Below are 21,288 nucleotides of genomic sequence, written 5' to 3' on the forward strand. Positions count from 1 at the left end.
CCCTCCCTCTTTCCTTTCCCTTTTCCTTCCTTCCTTCCTTCCTTCCTTCCTTCCTTCCTTCCTTCCTTCCTTCCTTCCTCCCTCCCCTCCCTACTTCCTTCTTTCCTTCCTACCTTCCTTCCTTCCTTCCTTTCTTTCTTTTTACATTTTCTGTAAACATTTACTTTACATATCAAAAAAATTTTTTTTTGGAGAGGTTTTTGCTATAGGGTGCATGCACTTGCCAGAAAGACAGAGAGAGACAGAGAGATAGAAAATAGAAAGCAAGAAATCACCACCCCCCCAGGGGGATGGCCATGCCTCAATCCCTTCTTCTCCATTCTCCTCTCTGGATCTTGGGCATGCATGCACATGCGCCCAGTGTGAGTTTAAGACAATGGGTCCGGGACTCAAACCGTGGTCGCCTGCACGGGAGTTCAGCAATATAGCCATATGCTAACTGCTGGTCCCCCATATCAAAAATTTTTTGATCACACTCCATAGTTCTTGACAGTTAAACAACTTTCAAAATTTTGAAATACTGAATTTTAAAGATAATAGTCAAAATATTTCTTATAATTTTGTTTGTGACTATAACAACAGAGACAGTATGGTTTTAAATATTTTTGAGAAAATAATTACATGTCTACTACTCAAATTGTTGAAAAGCAAATGTCCAGCACACAAGTCACACACAAACCTTCTCAATTCAGTCCTGCCTAAGTATTTCGTGATATAACTTCTGCTAGCAAAGACCAGTCTCTTTTCCTTCCTTCAAAGTCTTTCTCAAGCTAATCCTCTGGTGTGGTTTGCTCTTTTGCAATCTTGACTGATTACAATGCTGGGCTGGAAAAGTCCAGGTTATTTTATGTTATACATTCTTTCATATATTTTCTCTAATTTTCTCTGCCAGGCTGAACTATTTATGGTGCCAGGCCATCGTTCTAAGAGCTTCTGTTAGCTTACTTGAGATCCACCTTTGTTCATAGTTTTCTGACTAATCTGCAGGTATGACATTCCAATCAAAGTCCTATGCAATAATGAGTATTTCCAATTTCTGATTCAATGCAACAAGCATGATTGAACTTATGCTAATAACTTTTCTGCCACAAAATATGAACACTCCCAAACATTTCCCAATTCCAGAGGAGTCATGAAGGAAGAAAAGTTCATGCTTCCATTTAAAGAAACAAACAAGAAAAAATTTTTTAACAAATTTCTGAACCTACTACACCCTTAAAGAAAGTAAAATGCTTAAATTGGGAAACCATAGCATAGTTTAAAAATCATTAATGTTTTACTCAAAAAACTTTTATGACTTTTGAGTAAAAGTCATAAAATTCTATTTGGCCAGTTTAGTCTTACGTTCAAACTCTCTTCTGTTGAATATACAGTGTTGCTGTGGTCCAATCTTTCTGTTTAAATCCTGGAAGGTAACATTCAATGTTATTATTAATATTTCTTGTCCCTAGCATTAAATTGGTCATTTTCTTGGTTGCCTTTTGTTCTCTTATTTCCGTATGTCTCTTTAGTTTACCTGGTAGAGCACCCCTTTCAGAACTTCTTTTTTTCAAATTTAGTTTTTATTTCTTGTTCTTTTATACATTCAATCATGTTATTTAGCTTACAGAGTGAATATTCCAAAATGTGTACATTTCTCCATAGTCCAGTTAATAATACTATAAAATTATCTTCAATTGGGACCAGCAGTTAGCGTAATTGCTATGTCGCTGAACTCCCATGTAGTTGACTGCGGTTTGAGTCCCGGACTCGGTGGCTTAAACTCATGCCGGGCATGTGTGTGTATGTGCCCAAGATCCCGAGAGGAGAAGGGAGGAGAAGGGATTGCAGCATGGCTGTTCCCCTTGGGGGAGTGATTTCGTGATTTCTCGCTTTCTATCTCTCTGTCACTCTCAGTCTTTCTGGTGAGTGCACATGCCCTATAGCAAAAAAACCCAAAAACCAAAAACCAAAAAACAAAAAAACAAAAAACAAACACCTCACCAAAAAAAAAAATAAAAAAGAGATAATACCACATTTCTTTGTCCCATTAATGCTTTGCCTCTCTATTTTTCTTCTAAATGTCCTTCCTCAGACTCTACTCTTTCACAAACACTATATGTGATATTCACAACCATTTACTGTGTTTCTATATCCTTTAGTCAATTGGTTTTAGTCATAGACTACAGACACTCAATATATGTTAAGTGGGGACATCAATGACTCTCCATCATAGCCTGGCTTGCTTCATTTGGCAATATTCCATATTCATATTCATCCAATTTCTGTCAAAAGCCAGGGTCTTCTTGTTTTTTATAGTTGAATAGTATTTCATAGAGTATATGTGCCACAGTTTTTCAATCCATTCATCTGTTCATGGGCATTTGGGTTGGTTCCATGTATTAGCAATTGTGAATAATGCTACAATAAACATTGATGTGCAAGCACTTTTCCAATTAAGAATTCTTCTGTCCTTTGGGTAGATACCAAGGAGTGGGATTGCTTGAACAGTGGGTCTGCTATTGGCAAATTCTTTATTTTATTTTATTTTTAATTTTTTTTGAGTGTTTTTTGCTATAGGGCATGTGTGCTCGCCAGACAGACAGAGAGACAGAGAGATAGAAAGCGAGAAATCACCCCCCACAGGGGATGGCCACGCCACAATCCCTTCTCCTCCTTTCTTCTCTCGGGATCTTGTGCACACACACACATGCGCCTGGCATGAGTTTTAAGACACCGGGTCTGGGATGTGAACCACGGTCGACTACATGGGAGTTCAGTGACATAGCCATAATGCTAACTGCTGGTCCCAAATTCTTTTGGGTCTTGTTTCTTTGAGAATGTTTTTATCCTTTCTTTCCATATGATAATCTTGCTGGTATAGTATTCTTGGTTGAGTTTGCTTTTCCCTTAACACTTTGAATATATTTTCTCATTCTTTCCTTGCTTGCATTGTTTCTGATTGAGAGATCTGAGTTTACCTTGATTGGATAATCTTTATAAGTAAACTGATGTTTCTCTGTTGCCAAGTATAGTATCTTGTCTTTGTAGATTTGGCCAGTCAGGTTATGGTGTGCCTTGGAAAAGATATTCTTGTGTCGATTCTATTAGGGGTCCTTCGTATTTCTTGGGTCTGGATATTTGAATGTCTCTCTAGATTCGGAAAGTATTTTTCCAAGATTTCATGGAATAAATTATCGAAGCCCTTATTAGTTTCCTCACCCCCTCTATACTGATTATCTGGATGTTTGGACACTTATTGCTATCTAGTATTTCTTATATAGTATTCTCATTTTTTTGGGTTTAGTCAATTTTTTTGATTGTTTTTCTAGATCAGAGGTTTTGCCCTCAACATCTGAGATTCGATTTTCTGCATGGACTAATCTTCTTTTAATACTTTCAAGGGAGATTTTGATTTCCTGAATGTCAGCCTTCATCTCTAATAGTTCCTTTTGATTCTTTTTTTTTTGGAGAGGTTTTTGCTATAAGGGCGCGTGTGCTTGCCAGACAGACAGAGAGGGACAGAGAGACAAAATAGTGAGAAATCACTCCCCACGGGGGATGGCCACGCCACAATCCCTTCTTCTCCATTCTCCTCTTGGGATCTTGGGCATGCACGCACACTCGCCTGGCGTGAGTTTAAGCCACCGGGTCTGGGACTCGAACCGCAGTCAACTATGTGGGAGTCCAGCGACATAGCCATTACGCTAACTGCTGGTCCCATTTGATTCTTTTTTATGGTGTGTATTTCCTCTTTCAGGTCATGGAAGAACTTCAACACCTCCTGGAATTTGTTGTCTCTTTTCTCTTGTATTTTCTGGAGTTCATTATCTCTCAGTTCTTGCAGTTCATTTAGTCTTGTCATTATGAATATTCTGAATTCTCTATCAGATGTTTCCACGAGTTCTACTGTACTGTCAATGGATGATGAGGGATTGTTCTTTTCCCTTAGGCGAGAGATGTTTTCTTGGTATTTCATGTTTCTTGTGCCCCTGTGATGGTTTCTGGTAATTCTGTGGCAAAATCCCTCCTCCACTTGTCTGAACATTTTGGGAGTTTAGAAGATGGAGTTTAGAGCATAGCTTCCCTAAACAGGCCAGGATGCACCTCAGCTTTAAAATGGCTTCTTGTCTGAATATTTCAGGAGTCTCCCAGTATTTTTGTAATTTGAGTTTTTATGTTTAGATTCTCACTCCATTTTCAGTTAATTTTTGTTAGTGATGAGAGATAAGGATCTAGTTTCATTCTTCTCAGGGGGATATTCAGTTCTCTCAGCACCATTTGCTGAGAGATTTTCTTTTTTTGACTGGCTTGTCTCATGTCCTTTGTCAAGGATCAGTTAGCTGTATGTTTTGGGGTTTATTTTGGGGTTCTCAATTCTGATATAGTTCCACTTGTCTATTTTAGGGATTATTGTCTATTTTAGGGATTATTGTCTATTTTAGGGAGTCTTATTTAAGAAGTCTTCGCCTACTCCAATGTCTCTCAGAGTTTCCCAGCATTTTCCACCAGTAGTTTTATAGTTTGAGATCTTAGGTTCAGATCTTTGATCCAATTTGAGTTGCCTTTTGATAATGGTGAAAGATGAGGGTTCAGTTTCATCTTTCTGAAGGTTTATACCCAGTTTTTCTAGCCTCATTTCCTAAAGAGGTTTTCCTTTTTCCACTGATAGACTGGTATCTTAGGTAAAAAATCAGTTGACTGTAAGCTTTGCGGGGTATTTCTGGGGTCTCTATTCTATTCCATTGGTCCATATGTCTGTTTTGGTGCCAATACCTGCTGTTTTGATGATCACAGCTTTATAGTACACCTTGGGACCAGGGAGTGATAAACTCTCTACTCCACTCTTCTTGTACAGAATTGCTTTGGCAATATGAGGTTTTTTATGATTCTAGACAAATTCTATGATTGTCTTTTCTAGATCTGTGACTAATATCTCTGGTATTTTAATTGGAATTGTGTTAAACATGTAGATTAATGTGGGTAGAATTGCTATTTTGATTATGTTAATTCTTCCAATCCAGGAACATGGGATGTCCTTCCACTTTTTTATGTTGCTTTCAATTTATTTTTAAAGATTTTCATAGTCTTTATAAAGGTCTTTGACTTTCTTAGTTAGATTTATCCCTAGATATCTCATATTTTGTGGCTATGGTGAAAAGGATTCCTTTCTTCAGCGCTACGTCCTTCAACTTGTTGTTCATATATAAAAGTGCTATAGATTTTTGGATGTTGATTTTATATCCTGTCATTTTACTGTATTCACTCATTACTTTGAGAAGTTTTTTCATGGAGACCTTTGGGTCTTCTTAGTATACCATCATGTCATCTGTGAATAAAGGTATTTTCAACTCTTCTTTGCCTATTTGAATGCCTTTTATATTGTTCTCTTTTCTGATTGCATTAGCTACAACTTCCAGTACTATTTTAAAAAGCAGTGAAAAAAGTGGGCAGCCTTGCCTACTACCAGTTTTTAGTGGAAAAGCTTTGATCTTTTCCCCATTCAGTATAACGTTAGCTGTAGGTTTTTTATAGATGGCTTTTATTGTGTTGAGAAATGACCCTTCTATACCAATCTTACTGAAGGTCTTAATCATGAAAGGATTTTGTATTTTATCAAATGCTTTCTCTGTATCAATTGAAATGATCATATGGTTTTATTTACTTATTTAATTAATTGATATATTTAAAAATTATTATTTCTACATTAAATAGTTATACTTCATTTAGATTGTGAAGAGATATGGTGTATTACATTTACGGTCTTGCGTATGTTGAACCACCCTTGCATCCTGGGATAAAGCCTACCTGGTCATGATGAATAACCTTTGTTATATATTTTTGGATATGATTTGCGAGTATCTTGTTGAGAATTTTTACCTCTATATTCATCAATGATATTTGTCTGTAGTTTTCCTTTTTTGTCATGTCCTTATCTGTTTTGGGGATGAGGATGATGGAGGCTTCATAAAATGAATTTGGAAGATTTCCTTCTTTTTGAATCTTTATAAATAATTTGTGTAGGATAGAGATGAACTCTTTCTTAAAGTTTTTGTAGAATTCAGAAGTGAAGCCATCTGGAGCTGGGCTTTTATTTGCTGGGAGGTTATTTATTACTGACTCAATCTCCTGGCTTGTTATGGGTCTATTCAGATTTTCTATGTCCCCCTGATTCAATCTTGGCAGATTATATGCATCCAGGAATTTGTCCATTGCCTCCAAGTTATTTTGTTTTTTGGCATATAGTTGCTCATAGTATCCTCTAGTGATATTTTGTATTTCTATTATTCTATTGTAATGTTGCCTGTTTCATCATGTATTTGATTTATCTGATTTCATTCTTTCTTCTTCTTTATCAGTCTAGCCCATTGTGGGTTGATTTTGTTAATATTTTCAAAGAACCAGCTTTTGCTTTCATTTATTTTCTGTATGGTTTGTAAGTTTCCATAAATTTTTTGATTCTTGACAATTTCTTCAGTAGTGAAGAAGTCACTCTGAAGTAGGTTGTTCAGTTTCCATGTGTTCGTGTATTTTTGAGGCTGTTTCTTGAAATTAATCTTGAGTTTAATTCCATCATGGTCAGAGAAGATGGTGGAAATAGTTTCTATGCCTTTGAATCTGTAAAGGTTTGATTTGTGTCCTAATATACTGTCAATCTTTGAAAAGGTTCCATGTCGGGGAGAGAAAGATGTATATTTTATGGACTTAGGGTGAAAAGGTCTATAGATATCTATCAAGCCTATTCAATTTATAGTATCATTTAGGTTTTGTATCTCTCCTTTTAGCTCCAGCAGTCTTTCCTTCACATATTGAGGTGCTCCTGAGTTGGGTGCATAGATTTATAAGTGTTATGTCTTCTTGCTGGATTACTCTATTTACTATTATATAGTGCTCTCTTTGTCTCTTCTTACAGTCTTTGACTTGGAGTCTATTTTGTCTAAAATCAGTATCACAGCTCCAGCCCGTTTTTGATTTCCATTTGCATGGAATATCTTTTTCCAGCCCTTCACTTTTAGTCTATGTATGTCTTTATTGATAAGTTGAGTTTCTTGTAGGCAACAGATAGAAGGTTTCTGTTTTTATATCCATTCAGCCTGCCTGTGTCTCTTAATTGGAAAATTTAATCCATTGACATTCATTGTTATTATTAATATTTCTGGACCTGTTCCTATCATTAAGTGTGCCATTTTCTTGGTTGCATTTTGTTCTCTTTTAACTGACTATCTGACTTTTTAGTTTTCCTGGTATAGCACTCTCTTCAGAACCTCTTGAAGAGCTGTTCTGAAGTTGGTAAATTGCTTCAGATTTTGTTTATCCGAGAAGATATTTTATCTTTTTTTTCCTATATGAAAGATAGTCTTGCTGAGTATAGTGTTCTTGGTTGAAATTGCTTTTCATTCAACATTTTGACTATATTTCCCAATTCTTTCCTTGCCTACATTGTTTCCACTGAGAAGTCTGATGTTAGCCTGATGGGGTGACCTTTGTAAATAACTTGACGTTTCCATCTTTGCCAACTTTAGTATCTTGTCTTTGTTGTTTTTGTCAATCTGGCTATAATGTTCCTTGGATAGGATCTTCTTGGGTTGATTCTACTTGGGGTCTTATGTATTTCTTGGGTCTGGATATTCGAATGCCTTTCTAGGTTTGAAGAGTTTTCTTCTAGGATTCTATGAAATAAATTATTAATGCCCTTATTATTTTCTTCCTCTTCTAGGATACCACTTGTCCGGATATTGGGGTGCTTGATGGTATCCAGTATTCCTTGTATATTATTCTCATTTTTCTTGGTTGTTTTTTCAATCTTAATTCTTATTTGTAGGTCAGATGTTTTGTCTTCTACATTCAAGATTCAATCTTCTGCCTGATCTAATCTACTTTTAAGACTTTCAAGGGAGCTTTTGATTTCCTGTATCATATTCTTCAACCCTAGAAGTTCCATTTGGTTCTTTTTTAAGTGTCTATTCCTTCTTTCGAATCATGAAAGGACTTCCTCATCTCCTGGAGCTCATTATCTCTTTTCTCTATTATCTCAGTTAGTTTGGTCACTACAAATATTCTGAATTCCTTATCTGAGATGTCTGTGACGTCCATTGTATTGACTGTGGGTGATGTGGGCTTGACGATTTTCCTTTGGTGAGAGGCCTTTTGTTGGTTACTCATATTTCTTGAGCCTCTATGATTGCTCCTAGCTATATGGTAATCTATATGTTACTTCCTAGCTTATTCAAGATATATCTTAGTGTTCAAAGGTGTGCAGGATTATAAAATTGCTGATTTCTCTTCTGGTCTGCCTACCCATTGCTTACCAGTACTATGCACTGTTTTCACTGGTCCTGGGTGACCCAAAGACCTATCTGTTTCTAAGGAGTGGTGACTCTCCAACTGACCTAATTAACTTCACCTCAAGAGAAAAGAAAACCGCGGTCAACTACGTGGGAGTCCAGCGACATAGCCATTACGCTAACTGCTGGTCCCCCTTTTTATTTCTTTTATATCCATTGTAACAACACCTGTTAATTTGCTGATTTGATTTATCTGGTTCCTTCCTCTGTTCTTGATTAATCTAGCTAATGGTGTATCAATTTTCTTTATTGTCTCAAAGAATCAGCTTTTTTTTTTCTCTTTTTTTCTGGATAGTTCTTTTATTCTCTATTTTATTTATTTGTGCGCAAATCTTTTTTTTTTTCTTTTATCCTGGAATTTTGTTGCTGTTGTTTTTCCAGTTCCCTGAGTTGTGTCATTAAGTTATTTGTCACCTTTCTGTTTTTAATTTTTCTTGTGGACACTAATTTCTGTGAACTTCCCTTTTGTGACTGCTTTTGCTGTGTCTCATATGCTATAAACATTTGTTTGTTCATTATCATTGGTTTTTATGAAACGTTTGATTTCAGTCTTGTTTAGTCTAGGAGTATATTGTCTATTTTCCACGTATTTGTAAATTTTTGAGGGCTCTTCCTGTAGTTGATTTCGTTTGATCCCATTGTAGTCAGAAAAATGCTAGGTATAGTTTCTATACCTTTGAATTAGTAAAGGCTTGTTTTATGCTCTATCATCTGATCAATCTTTGAAAATGTTCCATGTTGGGGTGAGAAAAATGTATGTTTTGTGGTTGTTGGGTGAAATACTCTATAGATGTCTGAAAAGTCCACTTATATATGTTATCATTTAGATCTTGTATCTCTTTGATTGTTTTTGTTTAGGTATTCTGTCCAGAAGAAGTCAGTGAGGTGATGAGATCCCCTACGATTTTTGTGTTGCAGTCTCTCTCTCCCTTGAGATCTAATTTGATGTAAATTTAGGTGCTCCAGAGTTGGGTGCATAGATATTTACAAGTGTTATATCTTCATAGTGAACAAGTCATTTTAGTACTATATAATGTCCTTCTTTGTCTCTTCTGACATCTTTCACCTTAAAATCTATTTTGTCTGATATCGGTTTTGTTACTCCAGCCTATTTTTGGTTTCCATTTGCATAGGATATCTTTTTCTAGCCCATCACTTTCAGTCTATGTATAGCCTTATCAGTGAGGTGTGTTTCTTGTAAGGAGCATATACACAGCTTCTGCTTCTGAGTGGATACTCAGCCAGCATGTGTCTTTTAATGGGAGAATTTAACTCATTAACATTCAATATTATTATTGATATTTGCAGATTTTTTTCAGTCATTTTGTTAGCCATTTTCTCAGTTTTTGTTTGTTTGTTTGTTTTTCTTCTTCTTGTTCTATTTCTTTTTGTCTTTAGTTACCCTGATACAATACTTCCTTTAGTACCTCCTACAGAGCTGGTCTGTTATTGGTGAGTTCTTTTGTTTTTTATTTGTCTGAGAATACTTTTATTTGCTCTTCCCATTTGAAGGACAATCTTGCTGGGTATAATATTCTTGATTGAACTTGTTTTTCTTTAACGTTTTGAACATATCTTAACATTCTTTCCTTGCCTGCATTGTTTCAGTTGACAGATCTGATGTTAGTCTAATGGGATAGCCTTTATAAGTAACTTGATCTTTTTCCCTTGCCATTTTTAGAATATTGTCTGTGTGTTTCTTGAAATTAATCTTGAGTTTAATTCCATCATGGTCAGAGAAGATGGTGGAAATAGTTTCTATGCCTTTGAATCTGTAAAGGTTTGATTTGTGTCCTAATATACTGTCAATCTTTGAAAAGGTTCCATGTCGGGGAGAGAAAGATGTATATTTTATGGACTTAGGGTGAAAAGGTCTATAGATATCTATCAAGCCTATTCAATTTATAGTATCATTTAGGTTTTGTATCTCTCCTTTTAGCTCCAGCAGTCTTTCCTTCACATATTGAGGTGCTCCTGAGTTGGGTGCATAGATTTATAAGTGTTATGTCTTCTTGCTGGATTACTCTATTTACTATTATATAGTGCTCTCTTTGTCTCTTCTTACAGTCTTTGACTTGGAGTCTATTTTGTCTAAAATCAGTATCACAGCTCCAGCCCGTTTTTGATTTCCATTTGCATGGAATATCTTTTTCCAGCCCTTCACTTTTAGTCTATGTATGTCTTTATTGATAAGTTGAGTTTCTTGTAGGCAACAGATAGAAGGTTTCTGTTTTTATATCCATTCAGCCTGCCTGTGTCTCTTAATTGGAAAATTTAATCCATTGACATTCATTGTTATTATTAATATTTCTGGACCTGTTCCTATCATTAAGTGTGCCATTTTCTTGGTTGCATTTTGTTCTCTTTTAACTGACTATCTGACTTTTTAGTTTTCCTGGTATAGCACTCTCTTCAGAACCTCTTGAAGAGCTGTTCTGAAGTTGGTAAATTGCTTCAGATTTTGTTTATCCGAGAAGATATTTTATCTTTTTTTTCCTATATGAAAGATAGTCTTGCTGAGTATAGTGTTCTTGGTTGAAATTGCTTTTCATTCAACATTTTGACTATATTTCCCAATTCTTTCCTTGCCTACATTGTTTCCACTGAGAAGTCTGATGTTAGCCTGATGGGGTGACCTTTGTAAATAACTTGACGTTTCCATCTTTGCCAACTTTAGTATCTTGTCTTTGTTGTTTTTGTCAATCTGGCTATAATGTTCCTTGGATAGGATCTTCTTGGGTTGATTCTACTTGGGGTCTTATGTATTTCTTGGGTCTGGATATTCGAATGCCTTTCTAGGTTTGAAGAGTTTTCTTCTAGGATTCTATGAAATAAATTATTAATGCCCTTATTATTTTCTTCCTCTTCTAGGATACCACTTGTCCGGATATTGGGGTGCTTGATGGTATCCAGTATTCCTTGTATATTATTCTCATTTTTCTTGGTTGTTTTTTCAATCTTAATTCTTATTTGTAGGTCAGATGTTTTGTCTTCTACATTCAAGATTCAATCTTCTGCCTGATCTAATCTACTTTTAAGACTTTCAAGGGAGCTTTTGATTTCCTGTATCATATTCTTCAACCCTAGAAGTTCCATTTGGTTCTTTTTTAAGTGTCTATTCCTTCTTTCGAATCATGAAAGGACTTCCTCATCTCCTGGAGCTCATTATCTCTTTTCTCTATTATCTCAGTTAGTTTGGTCACTACAAATATTCTGAATTCCTTATCTGAGATGTCTGTGACGTCCATTGTATTGACTGTGGGTGATGTGGGCTTGACGATTTTCCTTTGGTGAGAGGCCTTTTGTTGGTTACTCATATTTCTTGAGCCTCTATGATTGCTCCTAGCTATATGGTAATCTATATGTTACTTCCTAGCTTATTCAAGATATATCTTAGTGTTCAAAGGTGTGCAGGATTATAAAATTGCTGATTTCTCTTCTGGTCTGCCTACCCATTGCTTACCAGTACTATGCACTGTTTTCACTGGTCCTGGGTGACCCAAAGACCTATCTGTTTCTAAGGAGTGGTGACTCTCCAACTGACCTAATTAACTTCACCTCAAGAGAAAAGAAAACCGCGGTCAACTACGTGGGAGTCCAGCGACATAGCCATTACGCTAACTGCTGGTCCCCCTTTTTATTTCTTTTATATCCATTGTAACAACACCTGTTAATTTGCTGATTTGATTTATCTGGTTCCTTCCTCTGTTCTTGATTAATCTAGCTAATGGTGTATCAATTTTCTTTATTGTCTCAAAGAATCAGCTTTTTTTTTTCTCTTTTTTTCTGGATAGTTCTTTTATTCTCTATTTTATTTATTTGTGCGCAAATCTTTTTTTTTTTCTTTTATCCTGGAATTTTGTTGCTGTTGTTTTTCCAGTTCCCTGAGTTGTGTCATTAAGTTATTTGTCACCTTTCTGTTTTTAATTTTTCTTGTGGACACTAATTTCTGTGAACTTCCCTTTTGTGACTGCTTTTGCTGTGTCTCATATGCTATAAACATTTGTTTGTTCATTATCATTGGTTTTTATGAAACGTTTGATTTCAGTCTTGTTTAGTCTAGGAGTATATTGTCTATTTTCCACGTATTTGTAAATTTTTGAGGGCTCTTCCTGTAGTTGATTTCGTTTGATCCCATTGTAGTCAGAAAAATGCTAGGTATAGTTTCTATACCTTTGAATTAGTAAAGGCTTGTTTTATGCTCTATCATCTGATCAATCTTTGAAAATGTTCCATGTTGGGGTGAGAAAAATGTATGTTTTGTGGTTGTTGGGTGAAATACTCTATAGATGTCTGAAAAGTCCACTTATATATGTTATCATTTAGATCTTGTATCTCTTTGATTGTTTTTGTTTAGGTATTCTGTCCAGAAGAAGTCAGTGAGGTGATGAGATCCCCTACGATTTTTGTGTTGCAGTCTCTCTCTCCCTTGAGATCTAATTTGATGTAAATTTAGGTGCTCCAGAGTTGGGTGCATAGATATTTACAAGTGTTATATCTTCATAGTGAACAAGTCATTTTAGTACTATATAATGTCCTTCTTTGTCTCTTCTGACATCTTTCACCTTAAAATCTATTTTGTCTGATATCGGTTTTGTTACTCCAGCCTATTTTTGGTTTCCATTTGCATAGGATATCTTTTTCTAGCCCATCACTTTCAGTCTATGTATAGCCTTATCAGTGAGGTGTGTTTCTTGTAAGGAGCATATACACAGCTTCTGCTTCTGAGTGGATACTCAGCCAGCATGTGTCTTTTAATGGGAGAATTTAACTCATTAACATTCAATATTATTATTGATATTTGCAGATTTTTTTCAGTCATTTTGTTAGCCATTTTCTCAGTTTTTGTTTGTTTGTTTGTTTTTCTTCTTCTTGTTCTATTTCTTTTTGTCTTTAGTTACCCTGATACAATACTTCCTTTAGTACCTCCTACAGAGCTGGTCTGTTATTGGTGAGTTCTTTTGTTTTTTATTTGTCTGAGAATACTTTTATTTGCTCTTCCCATTTGAAGGACAATCTTGCTGGGTATAATATTCTTGATTGAACTTGTTTTTCTTTAACGTTTTGAACATATCTTAACATTCTTTCCTTGCCTGCATTGTTTCAGTTGACAGATCTGATGTTAGTCTAATGGGATAGCCTTTATAAGTAACTTGATCTTTTTCCCTTGCCATTTTTAGAATATTGTCTGTGTCTTTTAATTTTTGTAATATGCCTATGTTGTGCTGGGGGAAGTTTCTTTTTGTGTTGATTCTATTTGGGGCCCTTTCTTGGGTCTGAATTTCTCCATGTTTCTCTATACTAGGAAAATTTTCAGATAGTATTTAATGTAAGAGGTTTCCCATGCCTTTAGCAGATTCTTCACCTTCTGGAATACCTTTTAGATGGATATTTGGGCATTTCATGGTGTTTAGGTTTCCCATATGTTGTCCTTACTTTGGTTGTTTTTCCTTCTTTTTGGTGATTTGGTCTATGCTGGAGACTTTGTCTTTGAGGTCAGAAATCCTTTTTTCCTGCTTGATCCAATCACTTGTTAATGCTTTCTAGGGAGATTTTTTTGTATTGTAGTCTTCATTTCCAGAAGTTCTATTTGATTCTTTTTTAAGTGTTTTTATTTTTTTATGAAATTCCTCTTTGATGTCTTGAAATGATTTTCTCATTTCCTGGAATTGATTGTTTGTTTTCTCTTGCATGTTATTAATTTTTGCCACTATGAATATTCAGAATTCTTGTTCTGACATTTCTGTGTATTTCTGGATGCTGTCCACTGTTGTTGAGGGGCTACTATCCTCACCTGGCAAAGAGCTACCACCTTGTTTTCTCATGTTTCTTCGAGATCTGTGATGGTTTCTAGTCATGTGATGTGCAGCTTGCACTTTTTTCTATTTATGGGAGGAGATCCTGTAGTACAAGTGAAGGAAATTTCACCCTTAGTTTCCAAGTGTGTTCCTATAGGAGGGTTGTGTCTCCCAGGTCAGAACAGTTATGGGTAACTTCAATTGCTTGGTTTCTCTACAAAATGTTCAGTTCTTGATGAGGTGGTAGCAGGCTAAGGAGATATAGTTTGGTCAAGATGATCCAGTTGTGAAGTGCAGTGAGTGGGTTGGTGTACCAAAAGCTCCAGAGTGTCTCCCAGGCCCTATATGGACTTACCCTATAGGCCTGCCCAGACTAGGTTCAAGACTCCAGCAGCAGGTGGGTAGGTGATGCAAGCACAGGTTTCAGGGACAGTGGGCGATGGGATCCAAGAGTTCCAAGTGTCTCCCAGGCCACACGCATAGACTCACTTAAAGGCCTGCTCAGACTGGGGTCAAGACTCTAGGAGGGCAGGTGGGTGGAGCAAACACAGACCCCTGGGACAGTGGGCGATGGGGTACAAGAGTTCCAAGTGGTTCCCAGGCCTCAAGTTTTGATTTTTACTCTGTCCTGGATGGACTTATCTTTTTTTTTTTTTCTGAGCCACATATTTAAAATGTTAAAACAAAAATTCTGATTATTATTATTTAGTGTGTAAGATTGACTGGAAAAGCTATGATATGTATCTGGGATTTCATTCAGAAAGGGGAAAGAATGAATCAATAAAGCTGGTTTAATGGTAAGCAGTAAAAAGAGTATAGTTGCTTTCATTCTTGAATGAGTCCAATCCACTCAATGAACTAGTTATAATGTTTTATAAGGAATATAAGTAAAAATGAAATTAAAACATTTTTGTTTGTTAACTGAGCTTTCAAATAAAATATGCCTGATTCTCATGGAACTCTGAACTTAATTAAGTCTTATGTATATAAAATAAGAAAATTGGATTAGATGATCTTTCATGTCTCTTCTGAAACTGCATTTTCACAAATCTATCTATGATTTTTAAACTCGTATGGTGATTTAAAGTGAATTTAGAAAATAAACTACTAAAATCTTAATACTCTGGTTTTGTATTCCAATATCTTCAGAGCAGTGTTTCAAAAGTTACCAAGATTGAATTTAGTATGGGAATTAGATTGCAAAATTACCATGTAAGGCAAAAATCTGGCACACTAGAGATTTCTGAAACTCTCTTAAACTGTTCATATAGTATTCATACATTAAGGATGAATGAATATATTTTCCTGGATGGTCCATCGCTCCTTTATTCATCTGACAACTCTTATATATCTTTTTTTTTTTTTTGAGAGGTTTTTGCTATAGGGCGCGTGCGCTCACCAGCCAGAGAGAGACAGAGAGACAGAAAGTGAGAAATCATCCCCCAGGGGAGATGGCCACGCCGCAATCCCTTCTCCTCCATTCTCCTCTCGGGATCTTGGGCACGCACGCACACGCACCCAGTGTGAGTTTTAAGTCACCGGGTCCAGTACGCAAACCATGGTCGACTACGTGGGAGTCCAGCGACACAGCCATTATGCTGACTGCTGGTCCCGACTCTTATATATCTTTTTTTTTTCTTCTTATATATCTTTTGAACTCCAAGTCTGGTGTTGTCATATTGGAAAGTCTTGTGCTGCTTTCATTCTGTATTTTAGTAGTAGCTTTGTGGTCCCCATGCTCTCTGAACTTCCCCATCATAACAGTTAATGTGCTTGTGTTGTAACCATCTCCTATTGTTATAAGATGTGTAACAACAACACCAAGAATATTTTAAAGCACTGCAAAGAACCACTTAAATTCTTTTAGTAGCTCATGGGATAACTTACTCTTAGCAACACTCCTGGAAAAAGAACACAATCTAGATTTGGTGGTTTCTTAGCCCGAATTTGGATTATAACTATTTAGGGACAATGGATTTGGATGGTGTGAAAGTCCAAAATGCTTTTAAAAACGGAATGTTTCCAGGTCTGCACAGTTAAGTGATTTATGGTCTGACTCCTTCCCTCCTCCCTTTTTCCTTCTTTCCCACCTTCCTTCCCTCTTTTTTTCCTTCTTTTCCTTTCTTCCTTCTTCCCTATATATCAGTCAAATAAATAATTTCTTCGTCTAAATAGTTTACCAGTTCCGAAGTCTGCCTTGGACATCAGAGGTCATTTATTTACCTTACTTTTTTTTTTTTAAATAAGTTTTATTGTGTATATTTGCAACATTTTTTATGCTATGGGATATACACAGATAGTAAAATGGTTAATATAGAGAAAAAGATGACATATCTATCATTTTATGTAATTACTCTTTTTGTGACAGAAGCAGGTAAAATCTGTTTTAAATAAGCAAAAATTCCTAACACAATACAATTTTATTAATTATAGTGCTTATATTGAACATAAGATCTCTAGACTTTTTCAACCTGTATTTCCATCACTTTGTATCTTTTGACCTGTAGGTCCCATTTTCTCCCTCCTTAACTTTGTTTCCATATATGCTTGTATCTATTAACTAAGTTCTGTCCATCCTTCTCAATCCTTCTCTCCTTTTTAGCTTCTTGTGTCCACCTTATACTCTCTGCTTTTATGCAATCAAGTCTTTTAGCTTCCTGTAATGAATGAAGATATATGTCATTTGTTAAATGAGAACACATGGTATTTACCTTTCAGAGCCTCATTTATTTTATTTAGCATTAAACCTCTAGTTTTATCTATTTTGCCTCAGATGTTAAGAATTCATTGTTTTATAATGGATGAATAATATTCCATTATATATATATATGTGTGTGTGTATATATATATATATATATATACACACACACACATGTATATATTATCTATTCATCTGCTGTTGGACACTTAGGTTGATCCATGTCTTTTATATTATGAATAATGCTACTATAAATATGGAAGTACAAATATTTTTTCACCATATTGATTTCCTACCCTTTGGATATATACCAAGTAGTTGAATGACTGAACTGTAAAATAGTTGTATATTGAGTTCTGAGGTGCCTCCATATTGTTTTCTATAGTGGTTGTACTAATTTATTTTCTCACTAGCAGTGCACAAGGGTTCCTCTTTTTTCCACAGCCTCATCAGCACTTCTTATTCTTATATTTTTTTGTTGTGTGTTTTTTGTTTTGTTTGTTGATAATAACCATATCATTTATAGTGAAGTGATACCTCATTGTGGTTTGATCTGTATTTCTCTTTTTATTAGTGCTATTGAACAACTTTTCATGTGCTTCTTGGCTATTTGTATGTCTTCCTTTGAGAATTGTTCAAATCCATTACCATTTTTAAAATGGATTATTAGTTTCTTTTGCTGGAGAGTTCTTGAATTCATTATAAAATCTGGTTATTAATCCCTTGTCAGATGTATAGTTTGCAAATATTTTCTTCCATTTTGTAGATTGTCTCTTTATTGTTTAGTTCTTTTTCAGTGCAAAGACATTTTAGTTTGATGTAATCCCATTTGTCTATTTTTGGTGGTCTTTCTTGTGCTTTTGAAGTTTTATTAAAAAAATAGTTGCCTAGATCAATGTACTGACGCCATTTCCCATGTTATCTTTTAGTAATTTTATGGTATCAGGTCTTACATTTAAGCCTTTAAACTATTCTGAGTTAATTTTTCAGTATGGTGAGAAATCGGGATCTATCTGTAATTTCATTTTTCTGTATGTGGATATCAATTTTCTAGCATTATTAATTCAAGATATTGACTTTTTTTTCACTGAGTTATATTGGGAACTTTGCAAAAAATCAGTTTACTGTATGTTTATGAATTTATTTCTTGGTTTTGTACTGTATTTCAATGGTCTGTGTCTGTTTTTATGCCTGTACCATACAGTTTTGATTATTATGACTTATAATTTATTTCAAAGTCAGGTACTGTAATGCCTCCAAGTTTATTTATTTATACACAGAACTGTTTTGGCTTTGCGTGGTCTTTTGTGATTCCAAGTCAATTTTGTGATTGTTGTTCCATTTCTGTAAAGAGTATCATTGATATATATCTATATCTATCTATCTATATGTATATATACTTTTAAGAATATCATTGATATTTTGATAGGGACTGCATTAAAGTTGTAGATTTATATTATAATATATTACTATTAACATTTGAACAATATTGCTTGTTCTAATTCATGAATATGGACTGTCCACTATTTTGTGTCTTCTTTAATTCCTTTCATCAATATTTTATAATTTTAATTGTAGAGATTTTTCACTTCCTTTGTCAAATTTATTTCTAGGCAATTTTGTGTGCATGAATATTACTACTGTAAGTAAGATTTCTTTTTTTTATTTGTTTCTCAAGTACTTTGTTACTGGCATACAAAAATGCTACTCATTTTGTATGTTGATTTTGTATCCTACTACTTTACTGAACTCATTAATCATTAATCATTTTTTTTTTTGAGAGAGATTTTTTTTTCTTTTTTTGGAGAGGTTTTTGCTATAGGGCACGTGTGCTCGCCAGACAGACAGAAACCGAGAGACAGAAAGCAAGAAATTACCCCCCATGGGGGATGGCCACACCACAATCCCTTCTCCTCCATTCTCCTCTTGGGATCTTGGGCACGCACGCACATGCACCTGGAGTGAGTTTAAGCCACTGGGTCTGGGACTCGAACCACGGTCGACTACGTGGGAGTCTAGTGACATAGCCATTATGCCAACTGCTGGTCCCTTGAGAGAGATTTTTGTTATAGGGCATGTATGCTCACCAGAGAGACAGAGAGTCAGAAAGCAAGAAATCATCACCAAAGGGAGGGCCATGCCACAATCCCTTCTCCTCTATCCTCCTTTCAGGATTTTGGTCATGCACGCATATGTGCCCAGTGTAAGTCTCAAGTCACCGGGTCCAGGACTCAAACTGTGGTCGACTACGTGGGAGTCCACCAACACAACCATCACAAGATACAGTATGGAATACTCAGTTAAACTTGAACTTTTGATAAACAACAAATAGTATTTTAGTGTGAGTGTGTCCTAACTATTGGATGGAACATACTTATACTAAATGCATTTTTATTTTTCTTAAATCTAAAATTAAAATTTAACTGGGTATCCAGTATTTTTATTTGCTAAACCACCAACTCTCTTTTTCTTTCCAACAAAAACATCCAAAAGTACCAACTCAATTCACTTGACCTAAAGGTGTGAAATGACATCTGCTACTTCTGGCTTCTTCTAGTTTTAGTCTTTCCATAACTTCTACAGAAGCACCCAGATACTATCTGTGTGGGAGTAGAGGAGAGGGACTTCTTCCATTCTATGTGTTTCTGACCAATGATAACATGAATGATTAAGCCACTATGCAGTATATTCTGGATGGGAAATCACATTTTGTATGCTGTGACAATGCTTAGGGAATAAATGTAAATTAATTAAGTTAAAAATGAAAAGTTTCAAAAAAAGAAAACTAAAACCATTTTTCTTGAAATTAAAAAAAGCATTAAAAATATCTGATGACTGCAGTTAGGTATATGGCCTCAGCTAGGTGCTACTTTATAGTATGTTCATTCTACTCACTGAGGTTTATGCCTAAAGTCAGACATGTGTTATGTATATATCAGTTGTGCTTGCTATTCAAAATATTTAGATTAATTAAGATCATTAGTGAATCAATAAAATGTAGCAGGGGGAGGGGGAATGTCAGAGAAAGCAACCATAGACACTAGAGGCAGTGTGGGAGGAGGGTGGGAGATGGCAGAAGGTGAGAGATAGGGAATCAAGGATGGGAAAAAAAGCAAAATATACAGAAAACAAGAAATGGAAAATTATTTGTTGGTGATAACACGTATGTTGATGTGCTTGACTGAGCCAATATACAGTGTATTCTGGGTGGAAAATCTCATTTTTGTATGCTGTAATGATGTACAGTGAACAAATGTAAGTAAATAAATTTAAATTAAAATGAAATATAATCTCATCAGGCTTTATTCTCTTCCCACTCCTTTGCCTGTTTTAGGTTTCTCTCATAGCCATTTGATCCTTTCTTTTTGTTTTCCTTGATCATATGTCCTAAAAGCTCCTGGTCTATCAGGAAGCTTCCTTGGAAGGAGGTGTGTACTGAGTAGAAAGAGGGACTGAATATGCTGTGAGTATAGAAATTATGGAGTCAGTACTGGTATTTCTTCCTAAAACTCTGGCTGATGATTCTATTTTAGAGATAGTTCAAAACTCTGTGAACTTTAGATTTAAAAGAATCAATCTTTTGTATTGCTATAGTCTTGACCTCTTCTTACCAAGTTGTATTATAGTCAATAAGTTAAATGTAAATGACTTTATTTGGAGGAAAGCAGTGTTTATATATCACTTTCAGTACAAGAAGTGATAAAAATAAAGAAACATGTGAAGCAGATTAATCTTTGAAAGAAGACTGGTTAATTTTAACCTATGCCTACCCATGGTAAAAACAAAAGTGAGGATTTTTCCATTGAAAAAGTATTTTCAGTGGCTATGAGTAGTGTTTCTTCTTCAGAGTAAGAGGAAATTTTTTTCTTTTAAAGAACTATTTTATTTAACTTTATTTATTTATTTATTTATTTATTTATTTTAATTTGTCCAGAGAGGGACAGTGTGTGTGTGTGTGTGCGTGTGTGTGTGTGTGTGTGCGTGTGTGTGTGTGTGTGTGTGAGAGAGAGAGAGAGAGAGATGAGAAAGCAAACCTCCAGGTCTTGAACCACAGTCGACCATGTGAGAATCCAGTGACCTTAACCACCACGCCACTCATCCGTAGTAAGAGGAAAGTAAAATACCCATCTTTAAATAAACAATTATAATAAGTCCTAACTCAACAGAAATTTTAAAAAAATAGTAAAAAGACAGAAAGAACAGGTTATTAATAGATTCTCATGAGAATTAAATTTTAATCCATAGACTGCCCTTCCTTTTTATTTTTCAATATGCTCAAAGGAAATATTTCAGTGAAAAATCCAGCAGGACTACATGATGGTACAATTTTGATGGTATCATGCTGTGACATTCGCTGGAGAAGTAATTTAAAGTATGTCATATAATGCCTTGAGGAGAGTACAAATAGTTTGAAAGGGTGATATATTATTATTATTATTTTTTTTTTGAGAGATTTTCACTGTAGGGC

Source organism: Tupaia chinensis, unplaced genomic scaffold (assembly GCF_000334495.1).
Source record: "Tupaia chinensis unplaced genomic scaffold, TupChi_1.0 Scaffold000111_1, whole genome shotgun sequence".
In the NCBI taxonomy this organism is placed as follows: domain Eukaryota; kingdom Metazoa; phylum Chordata; class Mammalia; order Scandentia; family Tupaiidae; genus Tupaia; species Tupaia belangeri.